The sequence below is a fragment of the Notamacropus eugenii genome, chromosome 3, assembly GCF_028372415.1.
Source record: "Notamacropus eugenii isolate mMacEug1 chromosome 3, mMacEug1.pri_v2, whole genome shotgun sequence".
NCBI classification, from domain to species: Eukaryota; Metazoa; Chordata; class Mammalia; order Diprotodontia; family Macropodidae; genus Notamacropus; species Notamacropus eugenii.
In genome coordinates this window covers 477,840,644-477,862,365 of record NC_092874.1, presented here as the reverse complement: position 1 = coordinate 477,862,365, position 21,722 = coordinate 477,840,644, and the positions used below count along the sequence as shown (strand labels likewise).

The window sequence follows — 21,722 nt, the reverse complement described above, 5'->3', positions numbered from 1 at the left end:
CTCCTGAGACGTTGAGAAAGAGCTGCTGGCGTCCGACCGGAAGGCGGCTCTTCTTCCCGGGAGCTCGGGGCTTCCGAGGGTCGGGGAAGCCGGGGCATCCCGAGGCGGGGCGGCCCGCTGAGGCCGCCGGCAGGAAACCAGCGGCCCCGGCCGGCGCTTTGGCGTCTGCGGTTTGTCCCCCGCCCACCGTCCCGGGCCGGGTCCGGCGGCGGGCCTCGGCCCCTCCCCGGGGCGCCCGGCATCCTCTCTCTGCCTCCTGCTGCCCTCCGCCGCCCTGGCTTGGCCACTCGTGGGGCTGCTCCCCATTAGCCAGCGTCCGCCCCCTCCCCGGGGCACTGCCTGGCACCGCGGACCTGTAGCCAAGCTTTCCGCTCCATTCATTCGGTGCTGTTCCCTCTGTCTCGGCTTGTCTCCTCCTGTGCACTCCCAGCCTCCGCCCCACATTAGGCCTTCCCTGCCTCTCCCTGGGCTCCCTCTGCTCCCTGCTTCCTGGCTCCTCTCTTCAGTCCTTCACCAAACCGATATTCCTAAAATGCGGTCCCACCATGCCCCTGGCCTCCTTGTGCCCATCATTTCTCTGGCTCTCCTCCTCATACGGGGCGTGTGTGAGCCAAAGTCCCAGCTTCTGCCGGAAGACTTTCCAAATATTGGTGCGTTCCCTCTTAGAAGATTCTTATTTATCCTGTACGTCATTGTTTGCATCGATCGTCCCCCTGTTAGACTGTGAGCTACTCGAGAGTAGGGACTGGACTTTTCTTCTTTTTATTGTTCGGTTGTTTGCCTTTCTTGGTATCCCTCGGATTTAGCGCAATGCCCGTCACTCAGTAGGTGCCTAATTCTAGTTGATTGATGTCAGTAAAAACATGGCTCCACTATGGAGCCAAATCAGTGACTATATTACCTCTAGGATAAAAGACATCGACTTGGCCCACCCTCTTCCATCTGGCTCTCCATCCACCTTTCCGGTAATGTTTCATATTCTCTTCATGCACTCTGCAGACTGTCCCCTCCAGTCGGAAGGAGCCTGTTAGCTGCTCTGCTGTCCCCTTAATTGTGCTGCACTCTTGCTTTTGCACAGATGGTCCGCCACCCATGTTGTGGGATCCCAAACGTCTTTCAAAGCGGGGCTCCAGAGCCACCTCCTGTATGAGACCTTCTGCATGTCATCAGTTCATAGCGCTGTCCCTTGGGAGGTGACTGTTTACTTGCCTGTGTATACATTGTATCTCTCCAATAGAATGTAAGCTATATAGCCCGGACTAGTTCCTTTATTTGGCCTGGCGCTTAGTAGGAGTGGAATAAATGCTTGTGGAATTGAAGAGGAAATGACTGACCCCTTAGGAAATTAACAATATTATTTAATCCTGCCTAAGGAATGAGAAATATTTAAAATGTCATCTGGCCCAGATGCTGCCCCATGAATGTCCCCTGGGAACCCATGGTTACCTTTTTACTTTAAAATCACATCCTGTGTTTGTATTTGAGGATCTTTCTTTGGAGCCCCTCTGAAACCTAAGTAGGTAGGCCTGGCTACCTCTTTTAGAAGCATCTAATTGTACATTTGGGGGCATCAGGTTCCTCTTCATATGCCCCAGCATTGAGCTCTCACTGAATATCTATGTGACAAATGCAGCACTGAAAGGGGAAAACAAGCCCAGAGCACACCAGATGAAGATTTCATTGTTGAGTTACAGAGAGGATGAGATGCAGGCAGCCAGAGCTTGTCTGGATTCAGAGGGTATAAAAGCTTCTAGCTGTCCTTGAGTGCTTCCAGATGAATCACACTCATGGGCCTGCGGGATTTCTTGTGCTCCTTCTTCTGCCCACTGACACCAGTGTCAGTGTCTGTGAGCGTTGCGAGATGAATCTAGCTATCGCTGTTAGGGAAAAACTCTTACTTGTGACCTGCTTTACACACACATTTAACTGCTTGAAGTTCAGGAGTTCAAATTCCTCTGGCAGCCTCAGCCTGACTTGTAGACGGTCTTTTTGAGTATTTGCTGACCAGGACACGACAGTCTACCTTTATTGACAGTTTTTTTCCCCTTTACGTATGATTAGCTTTAGCCCTTGGCAATCATTGCCTGTTATTGGAGTGGGAGAAATTGACCTACGGTGCGCTAATTCTCCTTCCTAGAGATTGTAGAGCTTGGAGGAAGCAGTTATCCCAGGGTGGAGCATCTGCTTGGCTCAGCTCAGCTCACTAATAAACGTTGTGAGAAGATGCAGTTATCTTAGAGGGGGAAGAAGAAACAAAACCTGCAGAATTTTGGACATCCTGTTTTTGTGTGTTGTGCTGTTGTTAAAGGAAACTTTGAATTCAGCATGGCAAGCAATAAGTTTGGTGAACCATCTTTAGTACAGAAGTTTCTTATGAAAGAAAAGACGTCTTCCCAGATGAGGTTTACACCTGTAGTTACAGTGTTTTCCCCTAAGTAGTGTTAACAGTGCTACTGACTAGATCCATTACCTGGCCTCACTTCTGCAGGTGGCAATCGTACATCCATCTCACCTCAAACCACACAAGTCAGATGAAAAAGGTGCATCGTTTAGAAACTGTCTGCTTCTTAACTGTTCATTTGTCATACATGTTGTAGAGGGCAGATTCACAGCAGAGCCACAACCTGATGATTTGGGGGGTTTGTTAAGTCAGAGGGAAAGAACAAAACATGCTAAACTTTTCTTTTGGTGGGGGGATGGTGCCTTTGAACCACGGCCTTCACTGGAGGTGTTTAAAAATACTGACCTGGAAATTTCCTACTAGAAATATATTCATATGGATTCAGAAAAAGTCAGGGATTTCGGGATCCAGTTTGGCCGGATTGCCCCAGTGATTTCACTGCTGTTGAGAGGCTGTTTTGTTGAAATGCACAATTATTAGCTGGTCATAAAACGAAAGATAACACTTTGTTCCTATTGCAGTTTATTCTCATTATTTCAGAAAGATTTCATTTTTTCAAAGGAGTGTACGCCTCCGAGTGTATTTGTTTGGTCAAACAGCCCAGAGCTGTCAGCTTCTCACAATAGAAGTCTACAAGCAGAGGGCCAAGGACAGTTTAGTGACATCCCAGTCTGCCCACACGTGACCCATCAGGTTACTATTTCCTTTAAAGAATAACATTGATGTTAGGTGATTCATGACTGCAGAATAGAAATGCAAAGCAGCTTTTCACAATGATTCTATTAACCGGGTCATTATTACCTTTTAAAGTAGGCTATGGGTCCCTGCAGGATTTCATTGCTATTAGGTTAGAAATAATACTGAAAGGTGTGCCCAGGTACCCTCACACCACCCCTTGGCTCAGATTTGGGTTCCAGAGCAGTCTAGTGCTATGGTCTGGATTGTGATATACTCAGATACTACCAAAAAACCCTGCACAACTGTCTTTGGAAGTAGTTCAGCCCTCTCTATTCCTCCCCATAAAGTCCCTGCAGTCCTGACCACTTTGTCACAGGATTTGACAATTCCCTTTTAACCACCTAACAATGAGTAGTTCCAGATACTGTAGAAAATTGAGATAGGAGTAGGCTGCAATAGGATTGTAGCCAGGATGAAACTGGTTCTTTTCTAACCCTCCCCCCAAGCTGGTTTGAGGAACACCAAAGGAAATAAGACACAAATGGGGGGTGGGGGGAATATTCCAAGCATTGTACTCTAGGGAAATTGAGGAGAAAAGCTGTGTCCCTACGCTTGGTTCACTTTCACCAACTGTTCCTGATCCCGTCCTGATCTCCGGCTGCCTTGTTTGCTTTGGCTGATCTCATTCCTAGGCTGCTCATCACCTGGTATTTGCTCCTTGCCAGACTGGGCTCTGCCCAACCTTGCTCTACTTGCTGCATGTTTGAGCCAGCATGAAAGCCCAGAAAGCTCCTCCTTCCTTTTCTGTCTCATTGTTGTGCTGCTTCTGGGAAGAAGCCCCTGACAGCCAGAAGCCCTGTAAACTGGAAAATATGGGCCCATGTTCACTCCAGTTCAAGTCTCTATGTTCTTTGATCCTGTGATGCTTCTGCAGCAGCCTTTCTGTGATCCCTGGCAAACAGGGTGGGGTGGCACCTCTGTTAATAAAGATTACCTTCTTTTTTAATGAGCATGTAATCAGCTGTGAGGACATGAACATATAGTTATTCATATCTTTTTAGTGAATGAACACTTGTCAAGACTTTTATTTCCACCTATATTTTATACAGAGTTCCTGTGCTCTGACAAATCCTACTACTCAATCCTAATGAAGAACATGGCACTAGTAATACAAAGAGAAAACCCAAGCATCGCTTATGTTTGACTTTTGCAGTATTTAATAGTTTCCCGATTACATTGGGAATTAGGAGACCTGGGGATCTCCTGCCACATTGACATTGAACAGTGAGTGATTCCTCTTATAGTCTGACCATTCAGCCAGTCCAGAATCGGTCTAATCTAATTATCTAGTCCATGACTCTCCATTTTTGCCGTAAGAATAGTATGGGTTTTTTCAGCATCCCCTTTACCTTCCTATTTAATAACTGTCAAAAAAAGAAAATAAAGTTAATCTGGTAGGACTCGTATTTGATGAAGCCTTGCTGGCTCATCATAAGCAACAGTGCCCTTTCTGGATATTCATTTACCATCTCTTAATATCCATTTTAAAACTTTACCAGGAGTCAGAGTCAAATTCACTGTTATCTATCTCTTGAATATTGAAGGGACAGCACTTGACCTTTTCCAATACTGTCTACCTTTCTCTATTTTGGTAGCTGTTACAGATAGTTACATCAGCCAGTTCTTTCGTTATCTGAGGGTGAGGTTGATCTGGGCCTTAAAAGGCAGCTAAGTGATCCCTTACTATTATTGTCTGCCTTATCTGGGCATCCACACTGGGTGAGCCTTGACTATTTTCTCTGTAGCTATGATGGTCCCTGAGGGCTCACCTGGTCATGTCTCACCTCTGACTTGTACTCATTGGGAAACCCTGGGAAGGTCACTTTCCCTCTCTTTGCTCTGGCTGGGTAACTCCCTAAGATTCTGCTGTTTGTTTTTTTTTATTTTAAAAAATTCAGGACTTAGCAAATACTAAATAAGATGAGCATTTCTATACACATAGCAGGACAAAAAAGGATTATACATCGAACTGAGTATTATGTGGAATTTGGTCTTTTTTTTTAAAGATAGAATAAATTCAACATGTACTTTTTGTAGTTAAAAACATGTCCTGCTTGTCCTTCCTTTTGTTTTCTTCTGTGAATTTTTAATAAATGCTTCAATGAGGTTTTTTCTTTTTTTAATCCTATCCCTAACACCCCTCTCTTCTCACCTTGTCCCCTCTCCATTAAAAAAAAGAAAAAAGGAATGAACACTGCAATCTTGTAACAAATGTACATAGTCAAACAAAAGAGATGACCACATTGGGCATGGCCAAATAGAGGACCCTCTCTACATCTCCTTTCTTTGACAATGCAGGTAGTATGGGTCTTCACTGGTACTAATCATTTCATTAACTAACATTCTTAATTCTTTTAAGTCAGCAAAATATTTATTAAACATTATGTGCCAGGCACTGTGCTAAGCACATTAGAAAGGCCAAGACAGATTCTTACCTCAGAGAGCTCCCATTCCTTTTTGGGAAGACAAAGGTGGGGACAACTATGCACAAATAAGATATAGACAAATTGGAGGTGATCACAGAGGGAAGACACTAGCATTCGGGGTGCTGCCTGGGTAACAAGGGACACCAAGTAAGCCAGTTGTAGGGCGGGAGACACTGGAGCAGGAGCTTTTCTAGCAGGAGTTCTAGGAGTTCCTGGATCACTCAATCCAGGAAGACCAGATCAGAGACATAATAAGGGGTTAAATAAGCTTATTTTTTTCTACCCAGTGGGGTTGTTGATAGTGGGAGCATCAAGTGGGGCTAGAGACTGACACATTAACAAATCCCCCTGAGCCTTGATGGGGGCCAATTAGAGTGCACCCAGCATTCTAGCTTGTGCATTCCTCCCAATCCTCAATGGGGACTGTGTGAAGCAAACACACAGGCACATTCCCCACTTACTGACCAGTGCCTACTTAATTTATAGGGTAACAGACAAAGGAGGCAGTTTGTTAGCCACAGCCTCGCAAGTTTACGTTATCTCATCATTACATCTCACTGCAGAGTTGCAGTGGGTATTTACAACTTTAAGCCCAAATGTTTATTATTTATCATTATATAATTCAAAAGCACGGTGGAGATGTTTACAAGCCATGAGCCTGGGAACAAGATGATGTTGTGGTCATGGATCCTGGAAACTATTATCTTAAGAAGAATAACAAAAATCCACCTTACATACAGTAAGGCTTCTTGTGGAAGATTTTAGTTGAGACCCGGAAGCCAAGGAAACAGGATGCAAAGATTAGCAAGGAGGGAATTCCAAACATGGGTAGGTGGGGGCTAGGGGTCCCATCAAGAAGTTGCAAGTAGAAGGCTAGTGTCAGTGGTGTGGAGGAGGGTAATATTGAGGCCAGATTTAGGAAATTAAGGTTTGGGTGTGAAAGAATTCACTTAGATGCTTTTCTTTTAACCAATGGGAACTTTATTATGTGAAAGCTTCATGGGCCTGATTCGTGAGAAGCTAATGAAAGGCCCTGGTATTTGGAAGGACTAGGCTTACAGACAGAAAGCCTGAAGATGTTCAGGATGGTGTAGTTTTAAGGTTTTATGGTAGTTGAAGATTAAGGATAAGGAAGAATTTATGGTACAGGATGAGGGAGATAGCTTACAAGATAAGGAATTTATGACACCAGTTGAAAGGAAAAGGACTTTGGGATGCCCCAGGAGGATCTTCACAGATTACTGGAAAAACAACATTAGGGTGCCCTTGGTATCTACATCATTTAGGTGTGAGAAAACCAGAAAGGTAGAAAGGTTTTTTTTTCTTCACAATATTGTTATTAAATAATAAAAAAATTAAAATTAATGCTTGGAGTTGGCTCTCCTAACTCTCTTGACAGGTTTAAGTCTGATCAGTTGCCCCCAACCTGGGTTAGCCCATCTACCGAGGTTGTCTGCTGGAGTGTGGCTGCTATGCATGCAACTTCTTGGAGTCAAGGGTGAGAATTGGGTGACACCAGAGGTGAGAAGGAACCCTGGCACCAAAGCCACTAGTCTTTCCTGAGCATCCCATACACCTTGTACACTGGTAGTGATATACCTTAGGTTAAAGGCTTGTTTATGTAGTTTGGTGAATTGGGAGGCAGAATTCCAAATTGCTTTCCAGAATGGTTGGGCCAGTACCACCAACATTGCATCGATGGCTTCTTTTCCCACAGGAATGGTCGTTTGCATTTTTGTCTGAGACTGTGGGTTGCAGAGAGGTTGCTGACTTCCACTATAGAGGGGATTTCTTCATGTTGCCTGTCTCAGTGATCTGAGAGAAAAGATTTATTTCTATCTTTTATTATTAACCAATTATTAATTGAGATTAAGATTTTCCCTTTTCTATTTCCTCATTCAGAAATCAGCCCCTTGTGGCTCATTCTGCCAACTTCCAAAGGACATTTCCCAAATCCTCAGTGCTAGCTTTTGATCTGCTTGAGACCCCACCCAACTGGGATAGTTTAATTCTGATTAGGGTAAAAAGAATCTCATCTAGGTAAAATCCTTCCGTTGTACTCTGTTCTGGCAAGCTTGGGGTGTAGGGATGGGGGGAGATCCCTTTGTCTAGATGGCCTGAGGCTGGGAGTGGTCTGGGAGTAAGAGTGACTTAATTGAAGTCAGATCCTCCAGCCCCTCAATAGAATAAGTTCATCTGTCATTATAATATTCATTCTCTCATTACGGTGTTAACCAGAGTTGATTGCCACCTGTCAGAAGCACCCTTCTTCCAAAGGCATATATGTTGAGAGGCTTCCATGGTTTGTCTTTTGGTTTATAAGAACCAAGTGATCATCCTTTTATTAATTATTCACTAATCAATGAATAAAATTATTAGTTCCCCAGAAACTGTCTCTCAAACTTTTTATACATTACAGCTCCTTTCCATGCAAAGACCATTCTCTCTGTCAGAGAAAGGAGAAGAATGGAGACACTCTCCAGCAGAGGCCCAGGTGGTCTTTGTCCTTGTTTGACCTCATGACACTGGAGGTTTCACTGGCATACCAGATCAGAGTACAGCCTTTGTCAATCCAGATGGACCTCTCTCTCCAGCAAACTGTCCTCTTGTACATTCTACTGAGGGACACAATAGATCTCTAGATAAGTAAGTGCAGCATACATACAAAATCAGTACAAAGGGATTTTGAGGTGGGGGCAAACTATGGAGGGAGAGAATCAGTTTTGAAGAAGAGGTTTGAATGGACAAGAACTTTATTGTTTTTGGTATCCCTAGCAGTTGGTACTCTGCTGTTTAATCAATACTTGTTGATTTGACAAAGGCCAAGCCTCGAAGAAATCTGAGTTTCCAAAAGATTGAAATGAGATCAGATATCTGATGTCCAATATGAGTTAGGAGATGTGGAACCAGAGCTCAGGAGAGAGGTGGCTGTGTGGATTTGGAAGTCATTTACACACAGATGACAGATGAATCCTGGGAACTCATAGCTGAAGAACAGGGAGGTGTTGAGGCCACTCTGCCCTTTTAGCTGAGGCTGGCAGGTGGCCCCGAAGGGATCAAACCCTACGCCTGGCATCAGGGTTCGGTGCCTAACAGAAGTTGACCCATTGGGCCACATGAGACCTGAGACAAGCAAGCAACCAACCCATCAGTGAATGCCTTCTGCAGTCTCCTCCATGAAGTTCTGGGACCGGCAGAGCAATGACCAAGTGGAGACCCCATGTCCAACAGCTTCCAGCAGCGTCCAGGAGGCCAGTATAGACCAGAAGGCCACACCAGCCCGGGGAGCCCCAGGGAGGGCAGGGGGTGACATCCTGAGAGTCCAGGAGAGGCCTCGCAGTGGTTCTGCACATGTGCCTTTCATGTGTGATGCCTCTTCCTGCTCACTTTCACCAGTGATGGTGTGTATGTGGGAGAGGGCAATGTGCCCCACATTTATGTGTGTGTGGGGAGTTGCTGTATTTTTCTTATGCTAGTTAATATTATCATCATTATTGTTAATATGCTGTTTTATTAATACCTTTCTTTGAAGTACCTGTATCTTCTGAATGACAAGAGAAGTTAGTTGATGGAGGCTCTTCACAGAGGTTTGGAGTGAATGCACCTTGTCTAAGTACATGGGATAGGTGACTCTGGGAACCCCACGGATATGAGGGGGCGTTTCCCAGGTGATGCAAATAAATACAAATGTATTACCCTTAAGTGAATTCTATATGGATGAAAGCCTTGGATTTTGATATTATTTTAGAAAAAAGATTATTTATATCACTTAACTGTGATGAACAACAAAGTCAAAAATACATTTATAACTTTTTTATGGGGGAAAATATTTCCTTATTATTTATTAATATTGTTTGAGCTTAGCTTTATGTGACTAGAAAATTTGTGTGTGTTCGTCCTTCATTGCCAGAGAAGACCATGCCATCAGAGAAATGATGACATGACTTGCACTTGGCTTTGTTTTGAGTGAGGGAGGGCTGTGCAGCTCACCAGCCTCACTTCTCGTCCAGAGCCATCTGAATCCAGTGACCAGATATTCATCAGGATGACTGGAGATGACCCAGGATGACGTAATTGGGGTTAAGTGACTTGCCCAAGGTCACACAGCTAGTGAGTGTCAAGTGTCTGAGGTGAGATTTGGACTCAGGGCGTCCTGACTCCTGCCCTGGTGCTCTATCCACTGCACCACCTAGCTGCCCCAAGAAAATTGTCTAATCCAAAGCTTAAGGTAGAGATTAGGCTGACCTTAGAGATGCCCTGTCCAGTGACTGGAGGAAATACTTAGAGCCTATAGAGGTCTTGTTTTGAGTCCACCCAAAGACAGTGTTTTGGGTTCCCCAAATTACTTTGAATGTTCATTATTCTTTGCTGATATCCCTTACCTGGGAACTACCTTTTTCTGGAAACTGTATGTATAGTTCATGTGTTAGTGCTTTTGTGTGTATACATACACATATATACACATGTGTACATACACACACATACACATACCTTTTCCTGACTCTCCTTTGTCAAAGTGGCCTAATACAATTCTTTCTAAAACATTTTCAGGTTTGGGGGTTTGTTCTCAATTGACAACTTAAAACAGACTTCTAAATGCACCATGTCTGTGACGCCTCATTCATTCCTGCCTGTGTATATCCTCTGTTTGTTCATACATCTTTGTACTTGTGAATACATTTTTCCTTTCATGCAGTCATACTGGTCAGTGTGGAGATGGTTCTTCTGGCTTTACATTATTTACTTCCAATATCTTTACAAATTGATTATTAACAAGTTATCAGACAATGCTAACATTTGTCAAAATGTTAAAAAGCTTTTGATTGTATTAGAATTTGGTTTTATGATTTAATTATTTTTATTTTAAATTTATTTTAGTATTTTATGACTTTTCTATTTTTTTGAGATCTTTTGCCACATTTAAAAAAATACTAGATGTTAGACTTGTCATTAAGCATGACTGAGGTTTAAAATGCCTTATCCGTTATTATCTTGACTTCCTGAGTATGGCAGGCTCTCAGCACATTGTTGACATTTTCTGGAAGAATAACAGGGTATACGTGAGGGATAGTTAGAGAACAGACCAGTCTGAGTTTAGTATGGCACAGGAGGAAAGACAGAGTGTGAAATAAAGCTAGACAGGTTAGCTGGGTACAGGTGAAGGGCCTTGAATTTTTGGCAGAATCATTTGTACTCTACTAAAGCAGGTAACATCTTGCCACTGAAGATCCTGGAGCCTAGGAAGTAACATGGGCACAGAGAGCTAATGTTGGTGATTTCTGGGACCCTGAACCTTTTGGATACTTCATGGTTTCTTATGCCTAAGGAAAATGTTGGAGGTTGGGAAAAGAAGGTACAAGAAGATTGTGCGTAGTCTCATTCATCCTCCACTTCTGTTGAGTATGATAAGCCCCTTGAGGGTAGAGAACTGTGCCTTATCCATCCCCCTGAGGATCTGTTAGGATGCTATACACAGTAACAACTTAGTAAATATTTGTTGCATGAAAGTTGTCTAGATGTATGACAATTTCCTGTGATCCATGTGCTAGACTATCAACTGAAAAGTAACTTCTAAAAAGTCCTGTGCAAAGTGCTTTTTTCTCCTCTTCGTTGAACAGGCACTCTCTTATGCATAGGTTGGAAGGAAAATATGTTTGAAACTGTATGTGCTTTCTAATTCAAATATCTGCACACTTTTCAGGGTGTCGAGGCAAGTGGGGCTTGGCAGGTAAGGATGGAGGTGAGCATTTCCAGGTGATAGATTTAGGAGGAACCCTGGTGGTTGTCCCACCAAGCTCCACAAATTCATTTTGTTAAATGTTCAAATGCCTTCTATTTATGGTTACTTTGTGGCTACTCTGTTTATACTTTATACATGCTTGCTTATGTACACATTGTCTGACCCCTTGGAATCTGCCCTCAGGGAGTTTTTTTTCTTTGTTTTTACAGTTCTTTGCACAGTGCCTGGTTCATGGTAACTTCTTAATAAATGTTGATTGATTACAATTAGAGTTCATTCTTCTGTTTAATTTCATTTTTTCACCTGCACCTTAAACCCATATTTTCTGGTTTTGGCAAAGATGAAGGGCAACACGCTGTTATTCTCTGAATTAACCTTTCGTTTCCTTAAAGGTGATATGTAGTCATTGCGTTTCATTCCCCTCTCTCCTTCCCTTTTTCCTTCTCTCTCAACCAAATCATTCCATTTTTAAAAGCTGCCTTACTTTCCAAGTTGTAATTAGTGAGAAGTGTGGCATAGAGGAGAGAAAGCTGCTTTCTGAATCCTTAGCCTGCCTCTGACACTCACTGATAGGGAATTCTCTTAGTTTAGAAATGACAAGTCTGGTTCCCGCCCCCCTCCCCCCCCCCCCCCGCCCCCGCTGCGCGTGCATGCGCACGCGCGCGCACACACACACACACACACACACACACACACACACACACACACACACACACACACAAGCACAAACACGTGTGCGTGCTCACCGTCACTCCACGGTACCCCCAGTGCTTTGTTCTGCCCCAAATTAATTTTAAATGTGGTTCTCTAGCATGACATAATAATCAAAAAGGAAGCCAAACCAATCTGAGCAAACCAAGCTAGACTAGTAGCTGAGCTGTTCAATGCTGAATGAATGGGTATAAGAAGAACAGCTACCTCCTGCATGATGTGAGGGTCAAATGAGATCCTCTTCGTAAAGCACTTAGCCCCCATGCCTGGTCCATAGTAAGTATGTACTCTGTGTACTAAGTACTCTACGTAAATTTTATTTATTAATTACTACTACACTCAAGGGCCCTTTCCTAAAGGATTTGTGCCCATTTCTACATACACAAAGTAAAAAAGTCATAAAACATTCCCAGCGCCGTGCTCCTTAGAGGCCTTGCTTGATTGAACAGTTTGGAATTTCATCTGTATTCTTTGAATCGTCTCATGATACTAATTGCTTTATAACTGCATGAGTGGACATGTATGATTTAATTTCAGTGGGCTATCTTCCAATGAATATGCACTTTTGATCTGAGATTTTCAGCTTCATTATGGTGAGGAGAACCCCATTCTAATTGTTTCTAAGCTTTTTGTTTTGTTTGGTTTTGTTTTGTTAGGGATCCTTTTTTGTGATCCTGTTTGCTGGAATGGCTGTTGCTATAGATGTAGCTGCAAGGGAAAACTTAGCCAGGGTTTTTAACCCTAAACCTGACTGACTAACTTCAAGAGAATAAATATTCCAAATCTGAAACCATCATTGTTACACCAGAAAAACCTGAAAGAGCCAAAGTTTGAGTGTCAGCTGTCCTCAATCCTGGAAGGATTAGCAGGGCTAAGGAGGAGCCCAACATAGTGGAGACCAGTGGGTGGCTTGGCATTAGAAAACAGCAATTTTAACTGAGACATCCATACAACTTCCCTCCCTCTGCCCCAAGAATTTTGTGCCTAAAGCAAGAAGAAGATGTACAGAAGAGGCAGAGCTCAGAAGGGTGGAGTTGTGGGAAGGAAGCATTCTCCACTGATGGAGCTGTTGGTGCCATCTACTGCTGTGGCATCCTGAGGCAAAGTCTGTTCTTTCCACCTCAATTATGCAGTGATGGCTCTGCCCCCACCCTTACCCCAAATCAGGGGTTCTTAACTTGAGATCTGTGAACTTTTTTTAAAAACCTGTTTTGATAATTGTCTTTTTATATAATTGATTTCCTTTGTAGTCCTAAGTATTGTATTTCTTTGCATTTAAGCACACTGTCCTAAGAAGAGATCCATAGACATTACCAGACTTCCAAAGGGTTCCCTGATATAAAAATGTCTTAAAGTGTCTTGCCACAGAAGTGCTAACCTCTGTCTTAGATTAATTCCAAACAATTTAAGATCCTGTCAACTAGTCACATTAATCCCTGAGGGTCTCACTTGGCAGAACCATTAACAACCACGAGAAAGAATACTACGGATGACTAATAAGAGAAATGCAACTCAGAACTATTCTGAATTTTCACCTCAAACTCAGCAAATTGGTAAAGAATACAAAAGATGGAAACAGTCAGTGTTGGGGGGGTTATGGAAAGACCATTCTGGAAAGGGGCTAAGTGAGGGACTGAAATGTGTACATACTTTGAGACAGAGATCCCACTGCTGGCCATATCCCCCAAGGAAGACCTAAGACAATGGTCCCATATATGAGATATTTATAACAGTCCCTTTTGTAGTCACAAGGAACGGTGAATGGAGTGGATGTCTATTGATTGTTGGGGAATGGCTAAGCCAGTTGTGGGTCATGAATAAGATACTGTACTGTAAGAAATGATGAATATGATGAATCCAAAGAAGCATGAAAAGACTTAACAGAGTCATTCAGAAAGCATTAATGGGGCACAGGTACTGTCCTTGGTGCTGAGGTTCCAAATCCAACTTACTGGAATAGTCCTCATTCTGAAGGAGGTGACATTCAAACAGGGAAGCAATAAATGTATAAACACATGCAGAATTACAGGAAAACAACATATACATGGACGACAACAGTGTGTGTGGAGAAACCAAAATAATTCTGTTTTCTCAGTAATTACAATGACCAAACTTGTCCCTGAAGAAAAGATAAAAAAATGCATTCCCCACAGAAATGGGAAACTATGTGTGGAACATTTAATATGCCTTTAATCTCAGGTCATGTTTGGTTAGTTTTTCATTTGTATTCTTTGCTATGAGGTAGTGCTCTGTGTTTGTATGTGTGGAGAGATCACAATGAGATCAAATGAGATAATTTGTTCAAAAAGTACTTACAGTGGAAGTGCAAAATGGATAATTTTGATTACATTAAATTGAAAAAGTTTTTGCACAATGAAACCCAATGCAACCAAGATTTGGAGGGAAGTAGAAAACAGGGAAAGAATTTTTGCAACTAGTGTCTGTGATAAAGGCCTCATTTCTAAAATATATAGAGAACTGAGTCAAATGTATAAGAATACAAGTCATTCCTCAATTGATAAATGGTCAAAGGATATGAACAGGCAGTTTTCAGAGGAAGGAAGAAATTAAAGTTATCTATAGTCATATGAGAAAATGCTCTAAATCATTATTGATTAGAGAGATGCAAATAAAAACAACTCTGAGATACCACATCACACCTATTATATTGGCTAACATGACAAAATAGGAAGATGATAAATGTTGGAGAAAATGTGGGAGAGTTGGAACACTAATTCATTGTTGGTGGAGCTGTGAGCTGATCCAACCATTCTGGAGAGCAATTTGGAATTATGCCCAAAGGGCTACAAAAATGTGCATACCCGTTGACCTAGCAATACCACTTCTAGGACTGTATCTCCAAGATATCATAAAAATGGGAAAGGGTCCCACATGTACAAAAATATTTTTAGCAGCCCTCTTTGTGGTGGGTAAAAACTGGAAGTCAAGGGGATGCCCATCAATTGGGAAATGACTGAATAGATTGTGGCATATGAATGTAATGGAATACTACTGTGCTATAAGAAATGATGAACAGGAAGACTTCAGGGAGGACTGTAAGGACTTAAGTGAACTGATGCTGAGTGAAAGGAGCAGAACCAGGAGAACTTTATACATAGTAACAACCACAGTGTGTGAGGAATTTTTCTGGTAGACTTAGTACTTCACTGCAATGCAAGGACTTAAGTAATTCCCAATGGTCTCTTAAGGCAAAATACTTTCCACATCCAGAGAAAGAACTATGGAATTCGATCACAGAATGAAGCAGATAATCTTCTTTTGTATTATGTTTTGGTTTGTTTTATGAGTTCTTCCATTCATTTTAATTCTTCTATGCAGCATGACTAAGGTGAAAATGTATTCAGTAAGAATGTATGTGTAGAACGTATATAAAATTGTATGCCGTCTCAGGGAGGGAGTGGGGAGGGAGGGGGGGTGGTGGGGGAGAGAAGGGAAAATAATCTAAGATATATGGAAGTGATTGTAGAACACTGAAAACAGATAAAATAATAATAATTATAAAGTACTTACAGTGTCTGGCATAGAATGGGTACTTTGTAAAGGTTTATTTGTGAGATCACCCATTTAGTTCTGGCAGGGACCTTAGAAGTTATCAAGTCCAACCCCTTCTTTTAGAGATGAGAAAACAGACAGGCAGAGGTTGAGTGACTTGCCCGGGGTCACATAGCTAACAAGTGTCTGAACTCAGATCTATCTTTCTGCCTCCATATCCAGCACTCTGGCCACTACACCACATTGTGTTTGGCTGCCACATTGCCTCTCCACATACATATCGAAAGGAAGGTGTTGTCAAAGCAAAATGTCATCAGCTACAAGTATTATAAAGAAAGAAAAGCACTTTGCTCAGTAGAAAAGCAGCACTTTGGACATTGATCTAAAATACAAAACATTTAAAAGTCAATGACTAAGGGGCCCATCTTCCATGTTCATAGATGGGACTTGTTGGATATCTAAAAAGTCCAGACCAAAAAAAGCTTCTTCAGTCAGACTTCACTATTGTTTATGCTGAATCAGGTCTTTCCACTTCCCTCCCCCAGGGTAATAGATTCCAAGTATTCCCAAATGGTTTTGGATGAAAATGAACATCTGGCCAGATGGTCCAAATGACACCGATCCTTCTCACAGGCAGCATGTTGTGTACTCTTGTACACGCATTCAACATATGCTTAGGAGGTGAGGAAAATACAAAGCAGAGAAACTCTGCTTTCAGCAACCAAACAATTAGCAGGAAGCTCCAAAGAAAGAGCAAAGGGTCTGGGCAAGGTCGTTCAGGCCCTCCTAAGCCAAGACAACTAAGGAGGGAGGAGGGTTTTTCTAGTTCTATCTTGCCTGCATTTTCACCTGATTCTCTTATCTTATAAACCTAATGACCACTTATTTGCAGCAAGAGTTTGGCTTGCCAAGGAAGCAGCAGGAGGCCCAGGAATGCAAACATTTTCTTTTTGCTGTGTCACTCTGTATCCTTGGGTTTGGATGTGGAAAGGAAGTGATAGATGAGAATCATATTTTCCTTTTAAGGTATATGTGATAGGGGAGAACATGCTAGTACTGTGGAAGTCGTGACAGTGCATTTATGTATAGAATTTCTATTAGTAGTAGTAATGTACAAGGTTATTAATGCAGTAGGTAGTCTTTTTACATCTGAAATCAACATCTGTTCCCTTCAGTCTGGATATGATTTCACCTGTGTTTCTATCACAAACACTGAGATTCCTTTAAAGTTCACTGGAGTCTTTCCTTTCTACATTCATTTCTAGATATTTCCTTCTTCTACTTTAACAAGGGTGATCCTTACATTTAAAAAAATCCTTATAATAGAAAAGAAAGATCAGGGTGGGGAAAAGAATACAAATCAGCATAACTAAGCAGTTCATCAACTGAGTCTGGCAATAACACTGAACATATCCCTCTTCTCTGAGGGTCTTCCCTCTCAATTTGATTTTTTTTAAGGGGACATCCCTTCACTCACTTCTTGAAGGAGGCTCTCTGTGTCCCTTTCTATGCTTTTCCTCAACCTGTTCTGTAGGCCTGGGATGCTGGAATGAATACACAAACACATACATGAATACACATATGTGTACTTGTATGTGTATATATACACATATCTACACACACCTGGAAATATACGGAATATGCCTATATACACAATATTATATATGTGTATATATACATATACATGCATACACATACATGCACATATACACATGTATTCCAAAATATTCATATGGAAGCATACATATATATGTAATGCACATAGATAGAAAAAATATATATGCATGTATCTCTCTGTGTATGTGTGTATATATGTTTCCAGGTTTTCCAGGGGTAGGGACTATAAGCCAAGAAAATGAGAATCCCTCATTTGAGATACGAGAGTTTCTGACATAAGGTTATGTTTATAAAACCATTTTCACAGTGCAAATAAAGATACAGACAAAGTTTATTCTACTGACATTAAACAGCTGGATGTTTGGTTTGTAACCCCTCTGGCTTGAAGATCAATTTGCCAGGATTTAACCAACTGTCTCATTATTGTTCCTGGGCTTTATTGACCACTTGGTATGACTGAGCTGGAAATGTCATTAGATCCAGTCTTCAGTCAATGAAGAGTCCGCACCCACAGTTCATCAAATGTCTATCTGGTGTGTGGTCTGTAAATTTCAAGAAACTAATTTTTGGGATATTTCTGTGTGAACTTTAAATGAGTACCCTTGGTTTATAAACAAGAAAATCATAATCTTTTTTTTTCTTCCGATGACTTTTCCATACTTCTACCATTTTCTTTTGAGAACTAATGGGTCATATGATGTTGAACATTACTTCAGATCAGTCATGAGGTAGGTGTTCTCCAAAGTGGCAGCACCTTCTAGACTGATTAAAGTTGTTACACAAAAAGTCAGGGTGTTACAGACAGTGTCACAGCCCCCTACTGTGTGCCAAGGGCTGCTCTTCAAGGTCTTCAGTCTTCTCTTCCTTATCAGGGCTTTTATCAGGTTCTAAACTAGGGCCTGATTTTTAAAATTCCACTCTTTTCACCCTCCCTGCTGTATGGTTATACTGGGGTACCTGATGTTCCTGAAGGAGACTCTCTGTCTCCCTTTCTTTGTCTTTCTTCTGGCTAATCCCTATTCCTGACATGCTAGAATCTATCTATCTATCTATCTACCTATCTATCTATCTATCTATCTATCTATCATCTATCTATCTATCTATCTATCTATCTATCTATCTATCTATCTGTCTGTTGGCTGTCTGTCTATCTATCTATCTGGCTATATCTGTCTGTCTGTCTATCTACGTATATGTGTGTATACATCTATATATCTGGAAATAGATGGAATATTTACACATACCCCACATATATGAAAGTGTATCTGTCATATATGTATACATGCATGTATGTTCATATGTATTTATATCTGTGTTGATATTCATGTTAATTTCTGTGACCCAACCTCTACCTTCCTGCCATGTTGTTTCACTGATTACCTTTGCTAAAAGGCACCATTTGAAGCAAGCTGTTTAAATAGATTACTAAATTCATGACCAAAGGAGAAGCATTCCTTGGCTGTAGCATACTGGGCTTTTCATTCATTCCTAAGACCAATGCCTTGAGACAGAAAAAAGCCTGATTCTATTTCTAGGCTATTTTTCCAGGTCATAGTCTTCTCAGATTATGGCCTGGGCCCCAGGACCACAGGAATCAGGTTATGGTCATATATATCCCAAATCTCAACTACAGCACAAGAAAAGGAAAACTAACTTGCAGGTTATGGTGGGTCAAAGTCTGAAAGGCCCTTTATCACTTGTTGCTGGCCTGTATTAGCTACTTATTTTCCCTTGAGTGTGAGTTGCTTGAAGTCTCTTCATTTTTGTAGGGTTCACTTCAGACTTCTCCTCTCTAAGACTCAAACCTTATCTATCCTTGTAGCCCCACCCAGTAAGACCTGGAATTCAAAAGCAGGAAGATTGGGTATCTCCCTCTCTGCCCTTTTTCCATCTTCAAAAGTTTGTACTAGCTCTATTTCTGCCATTACCATCTGCATTGGTCCATTGTGCCAAGCTAAGATGCCAAGTCACTGTCCTCATTTGGGACGGAAATCCTACTCAGCACTTAGCCCAGGGCTGGGCACTTATAAGGGCTTAAAAAATATTGACTGATCAACTCTTACCCCCTTCAGTGATTTAATTAGCATTTTTTTTGTCCTCACATAACAACCAAGTGGTGCTGTCCATCAGAGTTTACAGGTTTAAAGTGGAAAGTGAAATGAAAGGAAGGTTTACTAACTTTTTTACGAGCTTCCCCCTCACTTTGGGACTTTCCCTCAACTTATCGCTTAGCCTTTGACTCTCTTTAAGTCAACAACTTCAGGGACAAGCTAGCTTTAGAAATAAAAGTGAGGGGGAGAAAAGAAACAAGGGAAGTGATTGAGTTTACTTGCTTCTGAGAAATGTGTCCCAGTTTTACAAGCCTGCTTACACCACCCACGTCTGTTTACTCATATCTCCTGTATAGACTTGTATAAATTATCCTGAGTCATATGGTTAACTTCCACAGCTATGAAGGAACTTATGGGATAAGGATATGGATTAGACCTATGATTTCTTTAGTACAAAGAAACTGCTAGACTAATAAAAGTAGGAGGCAGTGTAATCAGTCTCTTCATTTGTATAAAGCAATGCCTTTAACTAATGCAGGTCAGCCTGCTCTTGCAACTAATAATAGTCTTAGAAGATTGCCCAGAGCACCCAGGCCAGGGTCACACAGTCAGCATGTGTCTCAGGTGGAACCTGAGCTGAGCTATTCCTGAATTGGAGGTCAGCTCTGTCTACTCTACCATGCTGCCCCCAAGGAGCTTATGGATTATTACTTTTAAAAAAGTTGAAACCATGAAATTCTCTCACATTTGTACCTCAGAGTCCCCAAGATGGGTTAAAAATAAAATAAAATAAAAAACCAAACCCTTAACCTGGTTACTTTAGATAGAGGGAGTTCCAATCTCCATCCTTTTCAGTTCTGTGTATCATAAGCCATTGTTTGGCTTCCTCCATTACAGCCTCCTCTTCACAGTTTAAACAGAGATCACATAGCAGTTACGATCAATCCTAGTTTTACATAGAAATTCAGGAATGAATAAGCTTAAAGAAACAGAGGAATTTGGAAGTAAACCTCTGCCATCTGCAGTCAGCAGTGAGTTGGGGTGGGTTACAGTGCTTCAGAGACTTTTTGCAGATCTCAAGGAGTAACAAGTTAGCAGCTTCAGTCTGTACCAGCCATACGCCCTTCTCAGGAGTCTGAACTGACTGGGATCTCAATTGTGGTCTCCATGCCTCCTAGTTTTAGTCTCTACCTCTCCACTGTCTATTCCTATCTGCCATAGTGCTGCCACAGTAATCCAAACCACAGGACTGCAATTGTCCTCATGCATTTTTCATGTCCTAGAGACACTTGGGTATGCTCCATTGACCACATGAGGTCAGGCTTCTATAGCTGACTCATTGTTTCCCTCTTTGTTGGTCCCTCTACAGCCTATAATTTTACTATTCATCTTCTAACCTTTCAGTCTCACAATTCTTTGATCTGACAGCCAGTCAGTCTACATGTATTAATTAAGCCCTTACTATGTTCTGTGCTAAGCGCTGGGCATATGAAGGAAGGCAAAAGCAGTCCCTTTCTTCAAGGAACTTACATTTTAATGGGAGTGGGGGGATAACCAGATACATATAAGTTATACACAGTAGGTGGAAGGTCATCCGAGAGAGGAAGTCATTAGCAGCTAGGGGTACCAAAAAAGGCTTTCTGCCTCCGCCTCATCTGCTCTATTAATTCACATTAACATGAAATTTTACATTTTAAATTCCAATCTCATGAGATAAGTAATGATTGTATTATTACCCCTATATTATAGGTAAGGAAACTGAGACTCAGGAAGGCAAAATGACTTTTTTTTAATAGCCATACCACTAGTGAACCTCATAGCGAAGCTCCTGATTTTATATGCTACACAGATTCTTTAAAAATTAAATAGATGCCTTATTAGTGGGCTGTTTTAAACACTGTTGCTTCACCATGACTCCTTCTTCCCCTTTCCTTTCACTAGTAGAACCCTCCTGCACAAGAAAGAGGTGATGTATAGTGAAATAAAACAGTCAGAACCTTGTACATGTCTGACAGTGTATGCCCCATTCTGCCCCAGTAGTTCACTCGCTTCTTGAAGAAGCTAAATATTCTTCACTCATTCGATGTCTCGTTGTTGTTTTCATTTATATTTTCATAGTCATAGTAATTAATACTAATAATAGGTAGTATCAGTATCGTACTTGAAGGTTTGCAAAGCACTTTACAAATATCTGATTGGGTCCTCACAACAAAGCCCAAGGGCCAGTGCTTTTAGTAGCCACACTTTAGAGAAGGGGATGCTGAGTGGTCCAGCCTCCCAAGGCGAGGTGATGTCTGAGGCTGAATGTAAACTCCAGGCCCAGCTCTGTCCTCTGAACACCTTGCTGCCATAATAGTGACACTCACATTACTGATAATCAGTTAACATTAATTAAGCACCTACCATGTGCCAAACACAGTGCCAAGAGCTCACAGTTTAATGGTGGAGATTGTGCAAAGAACTGTATAGAAACAGTAAAGATAAGATAAATTGGATATGATCCATGGAAGGCTGCCTACATCTTC

The 21,722-nt window shown here is 41.7% G+C and overlaps 1 long non-coding RNA gene across 1 annotated transcript; it reads left to right on the top strand.

The window, feature by feature from the left end:
* The first annotated feature begins 15 nt into the window (after positions 1-15).
* On the top strand, positions 16-4,242 carry LOC140497728 (uncharacterized). The gene is made up of 2 exons (XR_011964834.1): positions 16-965; positions 1,079-4,242. It is a non-coding gene; the product is annotated as an uncharacterized lncRNA (long non-coding RNA).
* The last annotated feature ends 17,480 nt before the right edge of the window (positions 4,243-21,722 follow it).